At 36.8% G+C, this 26,700-nt stretch overlaps 1 protein-coding gene and 1 long non-coding RNA gene across 4 annotated transcripts in view; one reads left to right on the forward strand and one right to left on the reverse strand.

Moving 5' to 3' along the window:
• Window positions 1–26,700, reverse strand: part of CHRM2 (cholinergic receptor muscarinic 2) — a 103,867-nt gene that overhangs the window by 46,033 nt on the left and 31,134 nt on the right. Inside the window, exon 1 of one of the 3 annotated variants that reach the window (XM_040561372.1) lies at window positions 12,007–12,119. The exons of the other annotated variants lie outside the window; for them this stretch is intronic. The gene's annotated coding sequence lies outside the window, so the exon portion shown is untranslated. Of the gene's footprint in view, window positions 1–12,006; window positions 12,120–26,700 lie in introns of those variants that run through there. 3 annotated transcript variants of the gene reach the window in all.
• On the forward strand, window positions 5,832–10,183 carry LOC121072117. The gene is made up of 2 exons (XR_005821021.1): window positions 5,832–5,938; window positions 9,650–10,183. It is a non-coding gene; the product is annotated as an uncharacterized LOC121072117 (long non-coding RNA).

Genomic DNA, 26,700 nt, shown 5'->3' on the forward strand with positions numbered 1-26,700 from the left:
GTAAGCATTTCTCTGCAAAGCTCTACACACGCACATGTCTCTGACTTTATGTTTCATAACATATTCAAAGCCTGTTTTCTACCCATCATCTCTCATCTCCTTTTTATCCTTTTTTTTTTTTTTTTTCCAAATATGGAGCCTATTTCAAACTAAATTTCTAGTGAAAACTAGGTGAAATATTTAGTTCCATTCTTATGCTCTGAGACATTTAGTAATTACGTCAGAAATTAAAGTCATATTAAATACAAATAGACAAGTTTGCTATAAATTACAAATGAAAAAATCATAGACTTTTTACAATTCGAGTCCCAAAGCCTCATTTTTGCTTTATCTTTGTGATTAAAAAATCATATATTGAATATTTTGCCACTAGAGAAATGTCGGCTTTATCAGCGTAGGTAAAAAAGCTCCAGATACTTAAGAAACAAATAATGTATCCCACTTCCCCCAGTAAGAAAAGAATTCATATTATTATTATTATTGTGGTTCAAACTCGAGCTAAATTCTCCTTTATGGAATTTGCTTGAGAAAAAACATTGTAAGTTGGCCATCTGTTGGACTGCACAACTATTTTGTTCCCAAACCACAGCCTCCCCCCTTGCCTCTCTTTCCCACACTCCAAAATTTCCACGTAGAACATTAAATGAAAAAAATGTAGCACTGAAACAATTTCTACACAGAAACTCAACGGTATATGCCCTGAGACAGATTCTTCTTTGGAGGCAAGTCCCTTCAGTTCTACTTCCAGTGCACACTCGTTTACTGGGAGTAGATGCTGGCATTCATGATTTCTCTCCACAGGTTATCCTTGCTCCACTTTTAAAACCTCAAGTGCTCTTCTGCAGATGTAAGAGCCTCAGGCTCACTTGGTTTTAGCCATGGAGGAATCCTGATTATACAGAACCAGATATTATATGTCAACAACAGGCATGGTAGGATGGAGGTGTATTTTTAACAATGAGCTACTAAACCTGTAAAGACTTCTAATTGAATTGCTAATATCCTGCAAGGGAATGCTGGTCAGTACAACACATTTCCTTCCAAAGCTGTCTTTCTTATCCTGGTATTGCTCTTTTTAAAACCTGTTTTCATTTTCCTGACAGCAGTTCTATTCTCTAGCTCTATTACTGCAGTTTCTCTTCATCAGTTATTCAGATTAAGCATTTTGATTAAAATTCTTTGCTGTTAAGCTCCTGAGTTTTCCGCTGTGTAAGTGGAGGGAATATTGAGAGAATGAAAACTATTGCAGCCTCTAAATAAGTGCCCTCTGTCTCCTCCTGCTTGTACAGAAAGCAATGGACATTCATTTTTCTATCCAGCACTCTTCAACACCTGAACTGTCTTTTGTCAGAGACCATACTGGAAATAAATGTTTGCTGGTCCCATTTTCTATAGTCTAAGCCTACAGTATCACAGCATTAGGTGGAGTGACTCCTACCTCCTAGCACTAATTGTGGCTCTGGTATGTGTTGTGAATACCTGTTGGTGCCATGAGTGTCCCCAGTGGGAATCATGGTGCCAAATTCCTAGAGGAAACCTAGGACTGTTATAAAGATATTCAGACTCCAGAAGTGAACATCACTACAGCTGTAGTCTGTCTTTGTATCTATAGCACACAACATATATTTTATTGGTGTTGTCTCCATGAAAATAAAATACATTATAGCAACACAACACTGAAATAGAACAGTGGTGAGCCTGGCTTCATACTTTGTAACTCAATTCACTCACATCTACCCTTCAAGTATGTTTGTGTGTACATATACATATATATCACACTTGTATATACTGTGTGTGTTTGTGTCTTTGACTTTAGAGAGAAATATATAGTTTCTGAGTTCGAATACTTTATCCAGACAAAAATATGCTGAAGTTAAAGTTGGGATAATCTCTTTAAACAAAATAGTTATTTGTTATTACTCTGTTGGGACCATTTGTTTGAGATGGGCCCATAATCATTTTACCATACTTTTCTTTTTCCCCCTGGCTTAGGATGAGTCTCATTTTATTCATATATGACACGTTCATGTATCACCAGTAAAGGTGCCAGATCAGTGGATTACAATATCTCTAATTTTTAGTGCTTATATTTGAACAAAAAAGACATTGTATATATGTATGTATATGTTAAAGACTGGTGTGAACTTAGGACGTGAGCTTTAAAAAAAATAATCGTAGAATCACAGAATAGTTGAGGTTGGAAAGGACCTCTGGAGTTCATTTGGTACACCCACCCTACTCAAGTAAGATCATGTAGAGCAGCTGACCTGAACACGCAATTGTCTTTTTTTTTTTTTTGAGGGTTTTGGGTTGAATTTAACTGAACTTAGATACTGACCTTAACTGAATCGACACTGAACTTAACTGAATTTAGATAAGAATTCAAGAGTTCAGAATTATGCCTGAAGAGAAATTCAATGTCTTCAAACATTTGTAAACAAACTCTACAGAAAATCTTATGAAAATCAATTATGTTATTACAATTAAAAAAATATAAAGGAAATTCATTTACTGAGCAGCTTTCACCTTTGTTTAACACAATTTGAAATGGTATTGGTGTCATCCCTTGAAATGTTGACCACTTCTTGGTATTTCTAAGAGTTCTTACTTCCTCTGTTTTTGAAATAAATTCTGGTGAGAACAGTCATTATTTTGCTCTGCTGGTGTTTTTATGTATGGATAAATAACCAAGGGAAAAATGCACATATGAACTAAATCTTTTCATAATTGAAGATTAATGTAGTTTGAGCTTCAGGTTAATATTAAGTTTGTTTCTCTTTTTGGATAAAACATTTATTCATTTCCACTGATCAAATGTCAATTTTGCCTTAAGACAAAACCTAATCTGAATGTGATTTTTTTTTTTTTTCCCTCAGTAAGAATAACTTTTCTGTGAGCCTTTCTTTTCCACAATTGTTTGCTATGGTTTCAGAAGGAGCTGCAGTTCATTAATGTTCTCCTGTATTCACAACCACAACTTTCTACAACTTTCAATTACTTACAGGTAACAAGTTCATGGCCAAACAATGATTCTAATAGAGAATTTAATCTAAGCCTTGAGTATATATAGACAGTACATTTGCTCGAAAAGTGAAATAAGGTAGGGGAAAGGCATAGGAACTGACACTGTCTAGAAACTGCATGATTGTCTTGACAGTGTTATTAACTTTTCAGAATGTAATGGAAGGCAACAGGGTAAGGAGGTGCAGGGTGACTGCAGATGATATTAAACATCAGGAGTCTGGGAAGCACAGTTTTCAACACGTTGCTCATCTAAACCGATGGTGTTACTTCTCATATCTGTTTCAGGACAGGTATCCCCTTCCTCTCTTTGGAATAAGAGATCTAGCAGGAACAGGATATTTGAAGGGACAAAACAGCCACCCTTTAAGATTTTCAAGGCAAAATCATCAGCTAATACAAAGCAGTATAACTTCTTTGTGTTTTTAACTCAGTTATGCATATATTATTTTTCTGAACACCTTGTCCTTGAATATTTGAAAAAAGCATCTTCACACGGATACACAGAATGGTGTATGTTGGAAGGGACCTCTGGAGGTCACCTGGTTCAACACCTTGCTCCAGCAGGGCCACTTAGAGCAGGTCGTCCAGGACCATGTCCAGACAGTTTATGAATATCTCAAGGAGGGAGACTCCTCAACTTCTCTGGGCAACTTGTTCTATTGTTTCCATTGCTTTCCTCTCCTAGTGAGTTTATCAACTAGAGATATAAGGATGGAACAAAGGAAATATTACTGTCTTTAACAGAATTTACTTGCTACAAGTAAGTAAGGGATAAAGTCATAGAGAGAGAGATTTTCTTCTTCGCCATGAAATCTCTGTAGGACTGTTGGGGAAAACGGCAGAGACATGGTTACAGCACATGAATTAACACGGTTAGTCACAGACAAGTTGTATTTTAACTTGTGCTTGTCATCCCCTAAAGAACTTTCCGTGGCTGCAAGGCTGGCATAAGACATTTGTTGTATGTGTTTTCTCCTTGAAGTAGAGAAGGAAGGTGACAGATGCAAACTCCCATTGCAGTTAATTTGCACTGAGGAATTCCCTTTGGGTATGAGCAACAAGGACACAAGTCTTTTTCACAAGCAGTGTAAAGTAAAAGAAAAATAAGAAAACTTTGCTCTGAACTAATTTTTCCAAAGGAAAGCCAAGGAAGTTGATAACAGAATATGGTATGGAACCCAGTTTTGAAGATGAATCTAACACTCCTGCTCAGGAAATTGGCCTTCCTTTTTATTGTATTTTTATTATTCGCTCCTGGTTATGGGAGTACCATTTCATTTCCAAAAACATTTCTTGTGCAAAATCATTGAACACTTACAACACTTTGTCAGTCAAAAATCAACCAAAGCAAAAGGAACCAGATGTTGCAGGAATAAATTTTCAACACATTTAGAGATTTCTTAACCACTACTATATTTGTGTATAGATATTCTTCATTGCAGCTTCCTTTCAGTTTATATCACAGGGACACAGATTTTAATTTCCACTGCATACAATCTATCCTATCAATCCTATCAATCCTATCATCCTATAGATGAACCTATCAATCTCTTGGCTTGTTTATGTCTGCTTGCATTTAAAACTTTGACTCTAAGTAAATTCTTAAATTTCTTCTTAGTTTCTCCTATCCCCTCTAATTCCACTCTTTGACCTTGTTATCAGATCAAGTCACTTCATGCATTGATAAATGCATTCTTTACAGCTATCTGAAATACCATCACTAAAACCAAGTTGTATTTTTAGTATTTCACTTACATACAAGCTAGGTCCTAGAAAGCTATTTTGTGTTGAAACATATGGACTTATTGTAAAGTGGATGACTCTTTCTGAATTTCAGTTTACTTGCATCTATTTACTGTACAAAAGATTTTGTGCCAGGCATGTTATTTACCAGCTGTCAGAAGGAAACCATTCAGTTTGAGGGCAACTTTGAAGGTCTCGATACTGTCTCATTGTGCACTGAAACAGAAGTAGGACTCTTCAAACATTCCTACAGAAGTGAAACAGTGCCAAGATAGCTATTATCAGACCAGGATGCCTTTGATTCAGGAAGCCTGATAAATATTAACTATTTTTTCCATTATAATCTTAGTTGATGAAATTATGGGTCTATTATGTGACTCTCTGGAGTCACAGATAAACACACTGTGAGCCACAAGGTATACTCCTTTTCAAGCATGAACATGTATGAGAACTGCAAAGTTATTTCACCAGACTACCAGAACCACTCACCGTATTTTGCATAGGAAATGATGGTAACAATACCCCTGGGAACACTCCTTCTTGTCCAGAAAGGTAGATTGTCTTCCTGCTATAAACAGAGGAGGTCTTTGCCTATTAGTAGGTTTCAAAAGATTTTGGTTCTGCATGTTGCAAAAATGAGATGGCAGTTAAGAAGTAACCTAGAGTCAAGTGGCAGTAGTTTGAGACTGCCAGAAGCTTTATCTGAGCTTACATGAAGCAAGGTAAGTACAGTTTAGTGTTCTGTTTCATGCTGAAGGTTCCCATTACAAAGACAGTAAGGAATGTGCAAGCCAAAATGTACAGACATCCTGTGTAAAATTGGATGTTCCAAGTTTCAGCATTCCCTTAAAATGTTAGCAGAAATTTGGAAATTACAAAACCAAAGCCCTGGATGGCTTAAGGTCTTCATAAATTAAAACATTCTTTGGGTGCCTTCTACTTGTCTTAATGCTGGGCTTTCTGAAGGCCATGTGGGTCCACCAGAGAAACACAAAATGAGACAGAAACCATGGACCTCTCTGGCCATATTTGATTCATATTCTTGTTCATATTTACAGGGAAGACATGAGCTGTACCATTGTTCCCTGGCAGACTAGGATGGAAGGTGAATTATTCCCAAGAAGAGTATGCTACCAGTCTGCAGTTGTTGCCATGAAAAAGAATCCCTGTGGTCAGTGAGATATCTCATTGCCTGATTTAACTGTCTATATCACTGCAAATATCTGTTAAACTGCCTTTAGTTAGGCAGAAATAAAGAGGATGGTAATAAGAAGGAAAATTTTCAAGCTCAACAGCACAGATGATATAATTGCAGAGCATGTTAAAGAGGTCTGATTAAGTAAACTGGGTTGGATGATTTACCTGTAACCTACTCAGTGAAAATTTTACATTTATGGGCATGAGACAATATTAAAGTTAATCATCTGAAATGCTTGTCCATAAAAAACATTTTTTTGCATAGATACTTACATGTCTGTTTGTTCTTTAAAATTAAGAAACTGTAGAGTACAATCAAAGAGAAGAATGAAAGCTCAGACTCTGCATTATATATTCAATACAAAAATTAATATTTAAAATTGGCACATGGTACTAATGAAACTATGAAACTGATAGAGTATAAGGATGTAATCTCCTACACAAAGCTTACATCTTAAAGCACTCGAGGGCATATCTTTACTCATAAGAACCTTTGTGATACCTAACTAAAAGGCATTTTATAAATCAAAAATGTTTCTACACTATTACATTGGTCATTAAAGATGCAAAATACTGAGCTACTCTTCCAGACTCTTGGATTTTTTGAAACCAACTATCCAGGCTTTTATAGCTAGTGTCATATTACTCAGGAAAAATATGATCAGAGGAACTGGCACAAGTCACTTAAATTATAAAATTCAGTACAAGACCAGACACTGTATCTGGTCAAAAAGAACAAATATATTATTTGGATTCTTGACAGGGTTAGAGAAATTAGATTCTTGACAGGGTTAGAGAAGTTTCACACACTCCTCAATAATCTCATTGTTTATGACAATCTTCAAATTCATTTCTAGCTTACAAAGGCTTAAGCATTTGGAATTAACTAGGTGTCTGTAACTAGTTAAGAGATATTTTGCAGGTTCTCTTGTCTTCAAAAAAAATGAATTTAATCATTGATATTCCTGCTTGATTAATATTCATTTTAGAAAAACAGCTATTTTGCAATAATATTTGAAATATTATTGTCTTTTGAAATATTAATTTATTGTATTTGAAATATTCAGTCTTTGAAATATTCATTGGACATTAAGAATCAAACACAGGAATGTAAGAAAACAAAGAGGAACCTGTATATTGCTATGACACATAATTATCTGAAACTTTCAGAAATATTTTGAAGTAATTTTCAGATAGGGGTTACTGAAGGGTTTAATTTAATGCTTTAGGTGTATGTAGGAATAAAGAGAATTATTGTATAAATTCCTAGTTTAAAAGCAAAAGAAACCCAAACAAAACAACAAAACACTTTTTGTTTTAAAAGATGTTTGAAAAAATAAAAAAAAAAGACCATACAAAGCAAAACTTCAGAGGAAAATCTACCACTGAATTTGATATAAATTGAAAACCCTTCTGTTTCTATTACATTTAAAATCTTCACCAAGACACAAAGTTTAGGAATTTTTGTAATGCAGAATGATAATATTTGTTTTTCTTGTTAGGTCAGGGTATTTGAAGTCCCCTTCCAAACAATATATGAATAACAGAGAACTGTAAGAGCACGATGTATCGTAATGTTCCCTGTGGAGGCTGTTTTTCCTGTATTAAAAAATAATTTTTAACTGCCATGTCTTAAACACACATGCAGTGGTTGAACAGGAAGAAGTTATAAACAATAAACTATAAAAACAAGGAAGAAGTCAAGAACAATTTGTTCTTTAAGTCTTGTGCAACAGAATGTGACAGGATGGATGAATATGGCGAAATTTGACAGTCAAAGATCCTTATATGGATTATGCCACATTTCAACCTCATTTAATGGACTTCTAGCAGCAGAGGTTTGGTCCAACATGCTGTGTTTGTGTAACCCTCTCCAAGACTGGCTTGTCCCTGAAATCATTAAGGGTGACCAAGCTGGTGTACTTCAAAGCAAGTTTCTACCTGAGGTTTCTGGAATAACTGTGCTTCATTCCAGGTGAATTATGCAGAGGGGCTTCATCTCACCTGTTAAACTTCACTGCCTGCATGCAGGAGGCTGAAGGCCAACTTTATGGAAAGCCTTGCACACTAGGTGAAAAAAGAGTGTTTGTACCACAATAGATATACTTTATATAAAGCTAAAGAAATAACCCTATAAAGATGAGGTTTCATTATAAGCAAAGTGCAGTTCCTTTCTCCCTTTAGGTGTCTTCAAAAGTCATGAAAGAAAACGTGACTATAATCAACACAAGCTTTAAGGAGAGCAAAGAATTTCATTTTTAATGAATAATGACACCTAGAAAAGGTAGCTTTTAGAAATTCCCTAAGAGGGTGTTGTGCTGCATCATAACTGAGCTCAATGTTTGTGGTCACAGACCCCTTTCTCAGGAAAATTGTGTGATTAAAGATCTAATTACACTGTTTTCCCTATACTTAGGCAGTATGCCCTGACCTGACATTAGAAATCTAATTTGTTTAAGCAAATGAAAGATGTCTGTCCCAGCTAATTTATATTTGGCAACAGTGCTGTAGAATTTTTTCAAAGAAAGCATTGCTTTTCTCCTCTTGCCAGAGGCAGGTAGATGTGATGTGGGTGACAACCTGACTGTAGGTTGTGGGTTAAGAATTAGGTGGATGAGGCTAAGACATCATGAAAGCACAGAGGACAAAACAGCAGTAAGAAACATTACAAACCCTGCACCACCAATGTCAATATATCAGGGCTACACGAAATTCAAGGTAGAAGGTTACTAGGATGATCTGAATGTGGAATTTGAATGTCCCTTCTCTGAAAAACTGATTTTCAAAAAGAAAAGTTTACATTTTTGTCGGAGAGATTGTGAGTGAGACGAAATCAGGTTGTATGGCTGGCTGTTTTCCTCCTCCCTTCTTCACTAACAGTAAATACAAGGAAAGTTTGTTAAATTCCATTACGACTTCCCTCTAATCGTGGCAGCTTGAATGTCTGCCAAAACTTCTGTTGGCAAAACTCCACTACACAGTTGGAGAAATCTACTGGTTATATGAGCAGAAATCTTGGATTGTAATCAGATATATTCAGTCATAAAAAGATAATTGCAGTTTCTGAGGTTTACCTAGGGTGAGGGAAGTTATCGAAGCATAATAATGTTGCCATGTTGTTCAAAGAGGTAATGTTGCCATTTTAGGTAAAAGTTTTCATATCATTTGCCTATTAAAACTTAGTGGAGGTGAATAAATAAATAAATAAACGAAAGTCAGGAGGAAAAAAAGGGTCAATCCTTTTAATTTCATAAACTAGCACAGGACAAGGAGACCTTTCTGGAGGGAGAGGGAGGGAAATGTTAATTATTGTACTTGGAACTGGAAAATATCCCTCTTAGAAATGTATGCATGAGAAAAAACTCCTTCCATAATTTTGATACATGCTGAAAAAAAAGAATTCTGTATTAACTTAAGCTGAAATGTCATCAATTATTTCAGCTGTACCATGAAGAAAATGTCTCATCTAGCTATATGACATTTTTTCAATATTAAAATTCAATAAAGAAAACGTTGGGTATCTGTAAATCTAAGGAGACAATGGGGATAAAGATATGTTCCAGGTACTTATTCTGCTATCCTTATATTGTGATATCCTCTGAAAAGAAAGAGATGGAAATAAGCAAAGTATTGTAGCTGTGTTTGCAGGTGTGGAACCAAGTGTGTTTTGTTTGTTTGTTTTTAGGACAATTTGGACTCGTTCTGTGCAAAGATACTTTGGAAGTTCTGACTGCAGGACTACAATAAGACCCTGTTAGTGTCACTAAATGGCACAGCAACTTGCACCAGCATAAGACTGTGCCTGGAATGGTTATAACCATTTCACCTCCAGCTGAAGATTAGTTGAATCATGTCAGCAACAGGAAAAGAGAAAAAAAATCAAAGCATGCCTGACTGTTTAAGGAAGCTGCAAGCTTAGAATTACAGCAGCACTTTCTCAGGTCTCAGATTTTCCAAAGACTAATACTCCATGACTAAGGAATTGGGCTCATATGGAAATGTTACCCAAGCTTCGCACTAGAGTATAGCTGTTTTCCTGCAGTTCCTTTCTTTAAACGGTAGTGTTAATCTAAAGAGATTTCTAAAAGGAGAAAGTACAGCTAGGAATAGACTTTCAAAAATGATATAGCTGTCTCACACCTCACTCCATGATACTTCTGAACTCTTTAGGACTGTATTGCAGGCTGAGTTAGCAGCTGTGATAGTCCTGCCCTGTCTAAGTTGGGGTGTCCTCTGTACAGTACTTGAGCTACAGTAACAGTTCAGTTACAGTACAGTTTTCTGGAGTAATTCACTCAGAGTCTTTTGCTTCAGTATCTTTTTAAAAATAAATAAATAAATGAATCACTGTTATACATTTGTCTAAACAAAAGTCAAAACATATTTACCACACATCATCTACAAACCTAGAGAAAGAGATCACTTTTCCAAACACTGTATTTGAAGTCTGTCTCTTGTATACAATGTTTTGTTCTATTTCCACCTCTCCTTTCTTTGACAACATCAGGCCAATGATTTTAAAGGGACCTTATTTTGATCTGCCTAGCCTGAGACTGAACAAACATACCAAGTTTATCACTCTGAATCAACCATATGACTCTTGCATTAACTGACTGACGTTACTCACTCAAACTTGAAAGGATGTTTCTCATCTAGACAAGCAACTCAATTAAAAGCCTCTTTCCTCGATAAATGTTTATGTGATTAAGACTCCTAAGAGAGGTTGTCCTTCAGCTTGTACTGTGGTTGTCTGCTTACTGGTGGGGACATTCAGCATAGCTAATGAACATGCTTGCATCCTTTCTGGCAAAGAGATTCAGAAAAGAAAGAGACAGAAAAGAACACTGTGAAGATCAGCTGAAAGGCTGTATGAAGATCATGGACTGAAAGCATATGAAGTGCCATAGAATATCCCAAGAATCATAGAATATCCCAAGTTGGAAGGGACCCATAAGGATCATCAAGTCCAACTCCTGATATGGCAGTTGTTCCTTGCATTAGCTGGAATAGAAGACCTGAGAGCTATATAACCCTTGGCTTTAGGGATTGTCCCTGGACTACCATTTAAACCATGCTGGTCATGCAGTGCTGCTAAGCATGCCAAATCTTTTTATGTTGATAGTTACTTATGCCATGAGACAGAGGACTTTGTTTCTTATTTGGTAGTCTAATAACTTTCATCAACACTAAACTACCTTGAAGAAGAAGTGCCTTTTCTTTAGTTAAAAAAATCAAAAATGATTGTTACCTTAAGAATGTTAAAAGACAGTCAGTGTCTGCCTACTGAAGTCATCTTTTACAGGAGAAATGATCTGTCCTAGTCAGACAATCTATGGGAACATGATCTTTTTTTAAAACAATCGAGTGGAACTAGAGGCTAATAGAATGTTAGAGGCTATCTAATGAATATATCCACTTGCAGCATAAAAATATTTCTGTTGAAAGCGTCCTGTAGCTCCTGGAAGGGTTAAACACAGGCTGTCCTGCAGAAGGTGGTACTTTATTCTGCAATTACATCTCTGGAAGTTTCTATGATTAATGAAACCTAACAGCAATCTGATGAGGTCACTGGTTGTGCCTTGATTGGTCTCCACCAGGGGTACAGGCACTGAAATCACTGCAGGTCTCTGGGGGCACAGGAGCTGAATTGCAGTGAGTAGCTTTCCTATCCTGGCTGAATACTGGCATCTGAGTGCTTTTGCCTTGTAACTTGCTGGATGCCTCTAAGCTGTTTTGAGTACCTTCTGTGAGAGCATACGTTCTTTCCCTATCTAAGGACTGAAACTTTCAGAAAGAGTAAAGGCAATGGGAAGCATATGATGGTAGAAAACTGAAAATGGAGAGAGAGGAAGGAAGGTGAAGGAGAAAAAGAGGAAAAAAGGAGAGGATGAAATACATGAAAAATGGAGATAAAAGGTGAAAACCAGGAAAAAAAAAAAAAAAAAAAAAAAAAAACGGAAAATGAGATGTTCTGTGGCTTTTACCGACATAGAACAAGTTTTCCTTGGAGGATTTGTCCAATGATTGTAGTTGGTGAATTACCCTGTGTTTAAAGCTTCAGAAGTCTCAGTCCATTTCTGGCCACACAGTATCTGGAAGCAGTCTAAGACTAGCGAAAATCCTTGTTCTTGTCATGTGAAGGAAGAAAGACCTCCACCTGTTGATAGAGGAAGCCTAATGTTTTTTTTTCCTTTGCCGTTTTTCAAACTAACAAAACTTAAAGAAAAAAAATTGCTGTTACAAGCACATAATTAAATAACAGAGCTCTGTTATCTATCTCTACTTTCATCAGATCAACATCAGTTCTACCTCAGGAAAGGTATACAGTAGATGTTGATAGAGGATATTGATGGAAGAATGAAATACCATTAAAAACTTACTTTCTTGCTCTGCTTCAGGATGCTCTTGCTAATTCTAATGCTTTTAAGTACACTTGAGTGTAGTATCATTTTAATATCTGCTAATAACTCCAAGAGGAGACTGCATCCTGCCCCCAGAGCGCTTGGCAGTATTGTTTTCTATCTGTAACTGATATGAACCAGCATATGACATACCATGCCACTGTGACACTGTGTTACACTACTACCCCTGCACTGCACTGAGATGCAGCCCCATGGTGTTATCACGTTGCTTAGCTTAGTCCTGAAAATAAATGCTCTAAAGGTTACAGTTATAAATAGATCTGGTACTCTGCCTTATCATCTCTACAGCCTGAGCTGAGCCTGAGCATCTGGTGCTTACACTAGAATCAGACTGTTTGCTTATTCCCAACCTGCTAAAACGTATCACAGCAGTGCCAGCAGGGCCCTGTCTTTTGCCAGCTGTGTGAGAATTTGCATGTTTCATGTTCTGGAATCTGGGCTGGATCCTGCCTTTACTAGATGGCGATATTGTTTTAACCAGCTCGATATCCATCTAACAAGTGTTTGGTGGTCAAACTCTTAAGGACAGGTTCAGTGACAGGCAGAACCACCCACTGCCTGTACTGTCAGATAACTAGAGCAGCAACACAGCTCAGGTTTTCTGCCTGCTTTGCCCATGTCACAAATCTGGAAATCCCAGGTTGCTGATGCTGGGGGAAAGAAAAAAGACACCTAAAAACAGTTACTCCCATAGTGGCAGCTCTTGACAGAAGCAGTAGCTCATCCCACTTCCCCAAGGCTCTCATCCTTTTTCTCCCTCTCATACTCATGCATTTTTTCTCCTCTTCATCTTAGCCCCTGTACTAGAGTAACAAATTTTGGTCTTAACTGGAAAGAGTTACATGGTTACAATGGTGTACATTGACACCATGTAGTTCCACAGTTTATTTAAGGAGTACCAGAGCCTTGTTTCAACATCTACAGGTAGGGGAGGGTAAAAGGAAACAGAAAAGATTTTGTATTATTATTATTTATTCATGTTATATGCCTGATCTGCATATTAATTTTGCATGTGATGCTCTTGGAGAAACAATATCAAATAATTTTCCAAAATGAAGGCTTAAATTGTTGCAGTATCTAAAATAGATTCCCACAAAATGTTGCTCTCCCCAGAAGCACCACTTAAATTACTTAAATATGAACACTGTTGTCAATGGACTAAAGGGAGACAAAGGACTGCAAGTAAAGATGACATTTCTGTGATGTCTGATCTGTGGAGACACATCCTCTAATGTGGCTACTAGGAGTGCTGCTTGATTTAATTTTATTTAACATATTTATTAATTCAAGAACATAAATAGCTTAGAAATGACACTGTGAAAATTGGAAATAACAGAGCAGATGGAAAAATAATGCAAGTAGGCTTGAGCTTTGATTTGGAAAAACACTCAAGCAGTTACTTATTCAGGAAAACACTTAAAGTTACATGTCAAATTTTAGGAACATATCTCTCGAACTGGCCGTGAACAGGATATTGATGGACAGCATTGTACAATGACACAGTTTTTTGTCATGTTTTCTGGTGTGTGCATTTCATCAAAGGAATGAGAGGACAGAAGGAGTTGTTTTCCCCTTAGCTATGAAATCTGACACTGTAAATTTGACTTAAAACCCAGGATTACTATTAGGCATCTATTTAAGCTCTTTCTTCAAGGGGATATTTTCATGAGTGGTATTCTCAGGATATCTGGAACCAAAACAGGAGAAAGCAATACCAATTTTCAAGTTTGAAGAAAAAGCTATTTTTCTGCTTTTTTATTGATACAAGAGCAGAAAGAAAAGGTGAAAAGAATATATTAAGAGAGGCCTGAGCAATAGGGAACATTAATGAGATAATATATTACATTGTAATACAGATACCAAGGAACAGTGATTTAACACTCTCCTTAGAAAGGTCAATTACAAAGGAAAAAGCAGTAGTAGCCTTACTATACTACTGTGAAGAAACCACAACGTGGACTTTCAGTTGGACTTCTTTCAGAGGGTGAGATGAAGTCAAACTACAGAGGGCTTCTCAAATTTGACAATCCCTCTACCCAAAGCCCCGGGAAATGCTAATAGCAATAGTCATATATTTATGACTAGAAGAAGTGAGTAAAAAGTTGTCTGCATCTGTGTATATCTACAAATATTTGTGGTGGTGTTCATCTCCTCTTACTATTAGGAGGGATTAATTTTACCTACTTCATAGGCCTTGATGACTAAGATGGATATCTATATGATGGAGTGGATCCTGTTCTGCATGTGTCAGGGAATGGGCTAGTATGACTAAAAGAAGGGAATGAGAAGAAACCAAGAAAACTGAAAATGTGCATTCTTAGAGTCTGCTAAGTAGCCCTTTGTGCCAAACTTGGAAGTGTGCATGAAATGGAACCTTGCACAGACCTCTCCTACATTGGACATATTTCAAATTATTTTTTAGTGTTTTATATGTTAAAGAGAAAGACCATTCACAGTCATCAACAATGTTCAGGTGGATAACAATGATAAGCACCTAGAATAAAGATCAGAATTTAAAACAATCCAATACACTGGAAAAAAAAAAAGTCTGAAATCAATAAGATAAAATTTAATAAAGACAAGGATGAAGTGTTATATAGAGGAAATGAAAACCAGGTTCGCAAAGAAAATGGAGAAGATCTGAATATTAGTAAAACCAACATACAATGTTTCTATAAAAGAATGAATTTAATTCTGGCTGCAAATGTGGTGGTAGTGGAGCAGTAAAATGAGAATAACAACAACAACAAAACGTGGTGTAGCTGTGATCAAGTTTGTCATCATGTTGACATAGTCTGAGGAAATTATTCATTGCATCATTTGATGTTCTAAAAATTACTGAAATGACTTGCAGTCATTGGAAAAAAAAGGCTCTACACAGGGCTCCCCATAATTTCTGAGCTGCTGGAAATCATCTGGAAATCCCATCAACATGGGATATCATCTTAGCAACAGCAAATTGTCATTCTATTGATTGTAAGGAGCTGTGTCATGTAACAGTTACTGAGACTGACATTAGGACTGGCTAAAGATATAAAGCCTTTTGACTTAAAGTGATTTCTACTTAAGTCATTTATCTTTAGATACAATCTAGAAATACAAGCATTCATCTATTTATGTTTTTAAATCAAGTCACTTTGTACTTTTACTGCACTGCCTTAATATTTTTGCCAATATCAAATAAAGAGTTAAATGGGTCAAAGAGTAAAAGAAAATAATGTAAAACTTCTTGCATAGATCTTTGGAATCTAAATTCAAATGCCGGTTCCAATACTTGTAAAATGCCACAGGGCATAACAAAGGTGAGTTATGCCCTGTGACTTTTTTATTCTTGTTGTTCGTTGTTCTCTCTCTCTTTCTCTCTCTCTCTCTTTTTTTTTTTTTTTTTTTACTGACAGAACTTCTAAAATCATATTCTTGGCATTACACTCAATATATAATATATGCCCATTTTGGAAAGACTATCATGAATATAGGGAATTCAAAGCAGTCATTCACAACAGGAGAAAACTGTGAACTCCAGAAATTGTCAGTATACATACATTAAGAAAGTACATGAAGCTTAACTACACTATAAAGTTAAATCTGTCTGGCTTTGTAAGATGGAACTCACCTGTTTTGGAGTGGAAAAAGACATTTTGTAAGTTTTTGTAATTCTGCAGTATTTTATTATAGCAACTTTCTTTTAGGATACCCTAAAACCACATGGAGAAATACAGTCTGAAGTCTTATCAGTGAGGCAAGCTTTAGCATTTTCAGAGAAAAGATTGATAAAAGTAGAGCTATACAAACTACTAGCCCAATTCAAAGCATTTTAAAAAATCTGTAGCTTTTGAAAAGTCATTTTCTCATAACTCAGATTTTGGGCCTTCCATCAGAAAAAGAAGTTAGAAATCTAAACTTCATTGCCAGAAATTATGTTCTTAGATGGATTTATTTTAAAATTAATATGTGATCAAATAAATCTTTATATAGTATTTAATAATTTGAAAGCTCGTTTCTCAGTTGGAAAAATAACTCAGACATATCAGACACTTTTATACATAGGTAAATATAGTTATATCTGATAAACAATGCAAATGCAACTGCAGCATATCTTAATTTTATACAATAATGAGTTGAAAAAAAGTAAAAAAAAAAAAAAAGGAAAACAAACAACAAACTAAAAACACTAGCACCACAACTTCTTCTATCTCCATATCAGTTTCCAAATTGAACATCTCAGAGGCACAGAGATCATTAAGTTGGAAAGGGGGACTAAGATTACCAACAACACTATCTCAGTGGGGCATCAGTTATCTGCTTATTTCTGAAATAATTTCCTTGTGGAGCTTTAATATCCAGGGAACTAAGCTGTCTGGAGCTGAGCCGGAACTGTCTGTTGGTTCAGCATCCAGAACAAGGGAAATTTTCTTTAGAACTTTGAATGCTCCTCTAGCAAGCACCCTGAATTAAACAGGAATTAAGTACAGCACTTTGGGTGATATCTTTGTCTGATAGGGGGAATAAATAAATAAATAAATAAATAAATAAATGCTAATCCAAACATGCAGTTTCTTCTGTATCTTACAACTGAGACAGTACTTTAGCAAATACCATGCGGGGTATTTGGATATGTTCCAGGCTTAGGGCCCCAGCTCATAAACATCGTATTTATTTATTTATTTTTGTCAGAAGCAGAGGTTACTGAAATGCTTGCCACTGTAGAAATGCATAGCAAGTTCTTCACAGATACACCTAGACTTGCTGATAAAACTCCTGCTGAAATCAACTAATTTCCACTTAACACTTCCACTGAAAAATTTAAAACCTCAACAAATGTGGTGGGAAAAGAGAAGAACCAGCAAGATCTCTTCTCTCCAAGTACCAAGGGAAAGACGCACATCCTGCACACCACCAGAACATCTGTTTCTCTGACAGTATCCTCTGGGAGCACTCAACCTACTTGATGATAAAGTAGAAAGCACTTGGCCTCACGACTCCCCTGTCCATCATTATTTTCTGCATAGGAGACAGTTTCTTCTCACAATTTAAGCAGTTAGGCAGGGCAAACCTTCCTCAGGAATCTATGTTTGCTACCTAAAAGGGTATCCTTCTGTGTCAACATCCAAACAACAAAACTCCTTACAGCTACTTGGGAATAAAACCTCTATAATGTAAACTCCAGTCCTAAAAAAACAGATTGCTATGTCCCACCAGTCAGCAAGCACAGAGATCTGTAAGGTGGAAGAGTTTTTTAGAAGTAAACCAGGCTTCTCCATTCCTATCAAAATCCATTGCCTTCTGAAGTAAGGAGACCTTCAGATGCCTGCAGGGACAGGCCATTAGAAACAACAGCCTAACAAAGTTTCAGAGGTGCAAGCCCTGTTATTTCCTTACTCTGTAAAGCTCCAGGTAATCATGCTATCATTTACACGTTGGCTTGATCTGAGGCCTTTTGAAGGTGCATAGAACAAATAGGAGCATTCACAATAGATTTCAAGTCTCTTATCTCACAATAAAAATTGCTGGGCAAAATACAATGATGGATATTCTGGCCTGATTTGTTGTTTTTTGAGCTGCCATTATTACCCACTGCCTGGTGGGCTAAAACTGTCAGTGTGTCTCAGTCAGTAAGGTATTCTGCCCGTCACTCCTTGTTCTTTATTCTTCATCACAAACCTTATATCAAGGGCTATGGGAAGGTACTGCTCTGCAGGTGAAACTAATATTCATTGGGGCTTAGGGCTGGAAAGAGAAGACATGCAAAGCAGTCTGAAGACTGCAAAGTCGGAAGACTGCAAAGCAGAAAAACCCTGGTGAGATCTTATAGACTAGAAGCTTAACTTTCGTGTAGTCTATAACACCTAATTGGTGTCTCATCTCCATAACTAAACTGGAGTACCTCACTGGACCAAGTAAATTTCAGTTGTGAAACTTCCCGCTACAATCAAAAGACACCATCACAACTCTGTTATGAAAGGCTTGGCATTTACTAAATAGTAAAGCTATTATTCATTTTCTTTGACATTAGCAAGGGCTCTTAAAGTGCATAGATTTCTTTGGCTATTATCAGGTAAAATGTCAATCCTCTAGCCTGTGGTTAGAAAGCTTTCAAGCAAAAGGTTTTGTTTCCTTCTCAACATTACATACGCAAGACAGAACTCACAGTTGGTGGCAATGAGATGAGGGGCAGTTCTAGAAACAAAGCACAGTTATAATGGGACTTTTCCTCCTCACTCCAAAGATTGGTAGTAACCACAATACCCACACTGTAAAAATAACAAGAGTAGGGTTCTAGTCCATATTTGCTGTTTTATGTATAGTATTTGCTATACCTTATTTGCTCAGTATGCAAATAAAAAGACAGTCTGAGTGTCTGCAAGCCCTGCAAACCCAGCCTCATGTCTAAAACCTCCTATAATAAGAGCACAGTGACTAAGATGTAGCTGACAATTTTGCTGATGGTGCATACATCAGAACAGAGCACAGCTCATTCTTTCAGATTGTAATAGCTCTGCATTGCTAACAATAGAAAATCTTGGTTTGGTCAGTAAACGAAGCAGAAATCTTCAAGGACACATACATAATGTGGATGAAGAAATGCTTTTTTCACACTTTAGGCGCAGACTACATTAACGGTGTAGCGTTACGTTGTTTTGTTCCTTTAGGGTAATGATATTGCTCCATCACAGCCCATCAAAGCACTTGCTGAGGAATGCCTGTAATGAACATCTTTGAAACAGAGGAGCAACAGACCTCCTCTTGTACATCTTCAGGAAGGCAGCAAGCATGAGTAGACATATATTATCTAAGGCTGGGAATTTAGTGCAGGATCTCTACTGTCATCTAACCTTTAAAAGAGCAATCTGTGTTGTGGATTCTGTAATAAGAAGTAGAAAGGAGCATACATGAGCAGGAGCATAGTCACGGTTGCTTTCTGAGCAGAAAACACAGCAATAAGATGGCTACTTTTCTAATGCAACTATAGAAAGAAAGGCAGAGCAATAATCCAACTTGTGAATACATTCTGTTCCTATTTAAAACTGGCTTTTCATCTTACTGAAGTCCTTCAAAAAAGTGTTAATTTCCTTATCCAATAAGTAATATTGAGCAACAAATAAATTTTAATCTTCTCAGCAGTCCCAGCTGGAGGAAGAAGTCATTGCAGAGAACTCATCTTTATTTATGGTTTTTCTTTCCCTTCTGAAAATGATAATAATAATCCAGCATGAAAAAAAAAAAAAATCTTTATAAATCAGATGCAAAATCTAGTACTGTCAGATCTTGCAATTTTAACATGAGTCAATATTCATTCTCCTCCTTTTCCTCCCCCCAAAAAAGTCCTAGTTCTGTGAATCAGGTAATGATAGTATCTAATATTTTGAAAGGAAGTTTCCATTCTTCATTCTGCTGTATCAAAGCATTCCAACATCTGGAAGGAATTGAGAAGAACCAAATGTTTTATTTTAAAAGATGCTTAGTGAGGGACAATCTTCAGCAAGACTAATTTTGAGAGGTTTCCCAGGCTGAAGTAAGTCTGATTTCATATCTGATGTTTGTAAGAAGCAATCAAAAAGACCCAGCCAACGTTAAGATAAAACATCATTATTGTGTAAAGGTTCCTGTGTTGTTGTTTATTGTCCCATGTGCTAAGTGGCTTGTGCTTCTGGTGAAGAAAGACACTAAACCTTACTGTGGTGCTGGTTACATAACTTAAAACCTTTACTCTATAACCTTACAACCTAGAAGATGACAAGATTTCCTTCAGCTGATTCTACTTTTTCTTTCCATCTGTCTACAAGGAAAAGAGAGAAAAGGAAAAAAAGGGAATTCTAACCACTATTAAAGTGCTTTTCTGCTATTATGCTGAAAATATTTAAAAGCATACTTCTTGCACTATTAAATTGACTTAGTCTGACAGATCACTTTTACAGTTTGGTGTACCCAGCTTTATATGGACCAGTTTCAAACAGATGCTGTACTATTTATTCAACAATACCAGAATGGAAACGATGGATTTATAAACCTTATAAAATCAGTGGGTGGAAAAGGGCAACTTGATTAGTCAGTTTTTAGTATCCATTACACTTTGCAAACTAAACATGCCAGCTGGAAATACATAGCCTGTTAACAAATATCCATATGCCATGTGATTTCTTATAAACAATGAAAATGGTCATTTTTTTCCCCTTTAGTTAGAAATGTAATTTACTTTCTAAGTATGGTTGCATTTTTAAGAGACCACTGCAATGAGGCAGAGAGCAACTGGAGTTAAAGCTACAGCTATAACACGTGAATATCAGCTGTCATGGTGTATTGTAATTCAGCACAGTCTAAAAATAAAAACCATAAATAAGGGGGAAAAAGAGCCCCAAACCCATAAAAGTTAGAGCTGAGTTTCTTAAAGGAACCTGAGGGAGTAGGAATACATTTTCTTTAGAAGGCAAGAGAAACAGGCAATCATTACTGCCTCTTGCACATGTCTAGATGGATGGATCAGACAGACCTGAGCCGCTCTGTCTCAGTAAGATTCCACTCTGCTCCAGAATTTGTCTGAGGACAATGAAAGAAACATTACTGGGTGAACATTATTTTCAAAGCATCAGGAATCTGTTTGAGCTCATTCCACTCACACATCCAGAATTTAACACACTACATGACAAAGCTCTTTTGAATAAGTGGGAGCACTCATTTGTTCCTGATTAAAATGACTGTTTAATAATGATTCGGTGACTGCTAGAGTCTAGAAAGTTTCCTTTATGACATTAGGTCACCAACAGAAAAGTGACACCCCATGTGCTTTTTTTGCTCTCCAACTGCTGCTGGCAAGTGGAACTATCGTACATTGCTTGGAGAGGGCTCTTACCCCTCTGTCAGCTCAGCAGTATGCTAATAGGGCACTTGATAGTGAGGAATACACTGTCTCTATCTCCCTGGTTATCAGCTTCCCTCTCTTCTCAATCATTACCAAGAGCTTTAAGGGCTTGGGTGAAAGAATACAACAAATGGCTACTCAGCTGTGTATCCCATACCAATTCATAACACATGGAACAGCCTTAGCAAAATAGAGCAAGACAGCTTGCAATTCCATGGTAACTCGCAGCCATGTCACAGTCAATACTGTATGATGCAGATGCATTGTTCATCTCTGAAAGTTTTTTTTGTTTGTTTGTTTGTTTTCTCAAAGAATTCTCTCACTCCCCCTAAAGAAAAGAGGAAAGCCTTATGGAAAGCAAAAGAGGTCTGTGAAAAATCTATCACTTTTAAATTGCTCATCAGCAGCAGCCCAGATATATTTAAATTGCAGTTCAGTGCAGTATGCATAAGAATACTTCCTTCTTTATAGGGTACTTGCTCATGTTTATTCTCGTCAAACCTCCTACTCAACCTCTCAAATAGAAGTGCTGTGTAGTGAATACAAAATGTATATAAATCCAGTAAGCATGGGCTAAGTTTTACCATTGATGATTCCTGAGAGCAATAGGGATTTGCTGTAGTTCATTGTCAACCTCCTTAAAGTGCCTTAGTGCTCTCAGGGATCACGTGAGAGTGATTCAACACACCAATGTCTTTGAAAATCTGTCTTCTGCTCTGAGCTAATTCCCTTCTTCCAGAATGACAACAACTAAGGAATCAGTATTGAACCAAACTAATGTTATAAATATTTACTACCATGCAGAAGGCACGATCCTCCATAGGTATGTCTACAAAGCCAGTTGAGAAGAGGCATCAAAAATAGATACAAGGATGCTCATGACTTCAGAATTTTCCGTCCACACTGGTGTTTATAACTCAAATGTCCACTCTATACATGCAAAAAACTGTATTTCATAATTTTCTGGTGTTCTGGAAATGTAGCATGCTCAGCCTCATCGCATTCTGGTCACATTAGACAAGAGTTTGAGTCTGTCCAGGGGCTGGGAATGAGTTTGGGCTCATTCACAGTTTAATCTAAATCTATAATTAACCTAAAATCATAGATTAATCTAAATAAAGATCCTAATGTCATGACAGGTAATTGTGAATGGAAGGCAGGCATGGGCTTGAGAATAGGTTCATACCTGTTACTTTTTGATAGTGTAGGCATACCCTTTCAGAACATGCCAGATTTTTGCTTTAGAAAACTACCCATATAATATTTTAATTTTGTCACAGAGGACATCATTTGCTCATTCAGCCTGTCCCTTTAACAGTGAATGGAAATTTACAGCATTCACAGAAAAATCAAAGAAATTCCATTTTAGAAGCAAGCATGCATGCACACACATACATATGCTTGCTAACAATCTGGAAATTTCCTTATCTGTATATCAGCTATATACATATGTCTACGTGTATTGATTGTATATTAGTCCTCAACAGAGAGATGGTTTGATCCTTCATGTCATTTGTGGAAAGCTTTTGGTTTTCTCCATGGGTAATTTCCTCCAAATAGTGTGCAAACATGCAGTCAGAAGTGCTCCAGAGGCAGACAGGGAAGGTAACCTGGTAGCTGAGAAGATGTTTTGCTTCCGCTGCTTGTGAACAGCTCAACAGCATGGAGTCCTCCAGGTTGGTGTATCTCTATAATCTTGACCCACCTGGAGATCCATGGTGTCGAACCATGAACTTATGAAGACAGCACTGCCTCCAGTGGGTGGGGGAGCTCCTCTTCATCCTCAGCGTGCTGAAGAGTCCAAGACTTGATGAATCCTTTACCATTTCTTTTGTGACAGGCAAGCTACTTTGTTTCTTTTACTAACCCTCTTCAACCATTGTACAGCTTAATACACGTGGGCAAGAAGTGTCATATGCCTTTCATTTCAGCATATGATAAGTAGCAGTCACTTTACACCTTCCTTACTCAGTAGCTTCTCTGAAAATTGCAAAATCAAGGCAGAGACCCCCAGCAGGAATTACAACATTTCTGATTTCTTTCATGTCCTAATCATCTCTGAATAAATATGATGGATGTCTGCTCTGCTTTGCAGGGATGTTGAAGAAAGTAAGAAATAATTATGAAAGGTGTCCTTGGTTGACCAGGAAAGCTTTATAAAGGAGATTTCACAGTTTGTCTCAGAGATGGTCAGATTCTTGTCTATGTGTTGAGCAAGAATCATTCCAAACCCAAATCATGTATTTATTTCCTAGGAGGATTAGATGTTGTGAGAGAATGATGACTATCCAGTATCATTTCTTACCGTTGCCAAATATGCAACCACAATGTCATAAACTCTTCTTTTGTTCCACTGACCCTGTACTTCTTTTTTTTTGTCCCTAGTGAGACCTCTCTCCCAAGCTAGGGTTATTATTTTCAAGCTTTCTGGCTTGCCTATTTCTTTCCTACAGCTTAGTTTTGATGTATAAATAATAAATGGCCAGCATGATGACTATAGGAGCTTTATAAAAAAAATGTTAAGAAATCTTCTTCCTGTAAAAGTTTAGATAAATTAATTCCACTTAAAGAGCAAATTTTAGCTGACTGCTTGACATTAATTAACTTAGCTTTACAAAACCCCTGCAAGGCATTATATGAATTTTACAGCATGCTATGCATTCTACAGATGGGTATGCTGAAGTGCACAGAGGAAGTAAATGCCACTTTACTCTTCTATGCAAACAACTGACCAACGTGGTGATTAAATTGTGTGGTGATACACTCCTGGCAAGTCTTTAGCATGCCCCATCAGGGAGTGACAGCAGGACACTTTGAACAAATAGACATCTATTTGAAATTCATCCCCCCCTACTGATTTGCAGCTTAAGTTTGTTAGTTTTTCAGGCTCTGTGCAAAGGCAATCTGTTTAAGTAAGTTGTGCTCATCTGTTAGTTTTTTTTGTTTATTTGTTTGTTTAATGGGTGAAAGAAAATTAAAGAAAAAATAACCCTAAGGCATAATTCCTAGAGACATCATGCCTCACAGATATCTTCTGTGGTTATGTATACATGAGTGGAGAAGCAAACCTTGACAGGTAACTTTAGGATAAGTTGTACAGCTGTACACAAACAAGTCGACTACACGTTGAAAAGCAGGCACTAGAAAGCCCTGATACATAAAAATTGGCAAGTGGGTCAGCCATTCATTATTTTTTGACCTGAACATCTTTTTTTTTCTTTTTTTCTTTTTTTTTTTTCTTTTTTTTCTTTCCCCTTTTTGATGAGAAAAAAGCAGTCACCATTCACTCTTTCTATATAAAGACAATGTGACAACACTTCCTGTTACGTAGAGAAATGGAGACAAGACTCTTCACACCTGCCCCACCAACCAGTCACAGGGAAGAAGCACACACAGACTGCTTGGTCTGTAAAATACTAGAAACTCAGGAAATTATTATGCTGATCTCTTTTCTCTGGTGACCAGCAACAGAACCAAAGGGAACAGCATGAAGCTGCATCAGGGGTTCAGGTTGGATATTAGGAAAAGGTTCTTCACCAAGAGAGTGGCTGGGCACTGGGATAGGCTCCCCAGGGAAGTGGTCATAGCACCAAACCTGCTGGAGTTCAAGAAGTGTTTGGACAATGCTCTCAGACATAGGGTCTGATTTTTGAGTGATCCTGTACAGAACCAGGAGTTGGACTCAATGATCCTTGTGGGTCCCTTCCAAATTGGGATATTCTATGATTCTATGAAAATCTTAAGAGGAAATCTTGTTTTCATTTAGATTCTTGTTCAATAACATAGTAAAAGTTACTCTCCTCATTTTTTTTTTTATTTTTTTTCCTAGAGCTGTAGAAAAGTGTGTTATATTATAATTACAAGAAACCAGGATTTAACATTTGGCTTATATTATAAAGCTTAAAATGCTCTTTCTTGGGAATAATATAAAGAAAATATTTAGCTTTGGTTTCTGCTTGTGTCAAACGTCATGGCTGGGGATGTATTCCAAGATTTCTTTAACATGCCTAACTATACGTAATAACTGCTGGCTGACTGATCACTGTCCATCTAAAATTATGCAGAATTTGCTTCTATGGAGAAGGAGACAAAGGTCTTCTGCAGATTTCATAAGATAAACTCGTCTTGGTGTTTTTTCTCTCCTCAGAAGACAAACAAGAGTTTTAAGACAGTTTGCTCCTTCCAGAAGGTATCCTTTCCATTAGTGGGTTTTATTTTGGAGTAGAGAGTTCAGATGCACTAAACTCCCTTGTATTGCTGCAAAGTATCGCCTGCAAAATACTAGGCCTCAACTATATATTATTGCAAAGTGTCTCAGTAATTGATTTAAAGTGATGTGAAGGACCTTCTCTAAAGAAGATTTTTTTTTTTTTTTAATTTCCCTCTTATTCCTTTAAATGGTTATGTTTTGGGTCTTTCTCTTTTAGCATTACATAGGCTGGATAAAACTGCCCCCAGAGACCACTAGTATCACCAGCAGTTAATTACCAGCAATTGTGTTTGACTCAGAAGTCTCTTCTCTCTAATGATAATGAGCTGGATTAAAGGAGATAGAGAACTGCTACCCTATATAACTTGGGTAATTAAATTCCAATATTTTAAATTCTACCTGGCATTGCAATGGGATACCATACTCTATTTTTTATCCTTTGACAAAATGTAATTCTTCTAAATACTCTGAACCAGCTGGCATGTTTCAATCTAAAAGTGTACTGAATAAAATACAGTAGGGAGTTCCCAGTGTACTGCAGTCCAATCACCTGGTAATATACTTTATTATTCCCTTAAGGTGATAGATAACATGAAAATATAAATCATTTCCAGCAGCATCCCACTAAACATAACAGAGCATCTAATTCAATTTTTGAAAGTGTTGAGCTCTAACTGTTCCAACTGAAGTCTATGAAAGCAAGAGATTCCAAAATCTCATAAAATCAGTCTCATATGCTTCCCTAAAATGCTGCTGTGAAGACTTCCCCTGTAACTATTACCAGTATCATGAGGGAATGCAACACAGGCAAGATGAAATTAGTGGTTAGGTATTTTTTTATAATCATTGCAGAAGTGAAAGTTACAGGTTGGATGTTACACATATAAGACGAATGTCCTGCCAAGTCAGGACATTTCCCACCTATTTAGAGTAAGTAGTCCAAAGGACTTGTCAAAGAAATTGATTATCATTTTTTTATCATTGTTATCGAACTCTAATACAAAATTTCCATCGATATCTGTGGTGAACTTTCTGCAAAGAAGATATTTATTTTATGAAGATACATTCTCTTCACAAGAGGAAAAAGGTCCTGTATTTCATAGGAGCTCTGTAGGCGTGTCTCTGTTCATTTTATTTTGGAGTAAACTGTTGACTAATACTACCTGTCTACATAAACGTTAGTTGAGGCCACCAGAATTGAAGGGAGATCTGCTTTGTGGAAACAAGATTTCACCCATGGAATCTGC

Source organism: Cygnus olor, chromosome 1 (assembly GCF_009769625.2).
Source record: "Cygnus olor isolate bCygOlo1 chromosome 1, bCygOlo1.pri.v2, whole genome shotgun sequence".
NCBI classification, from domain to species: domain Eukaryota; kingdom Metazoa; phylum Chordata; class Aves; order Anseriformes; family Anatidae; genus Cygnus; species Cygnus olor.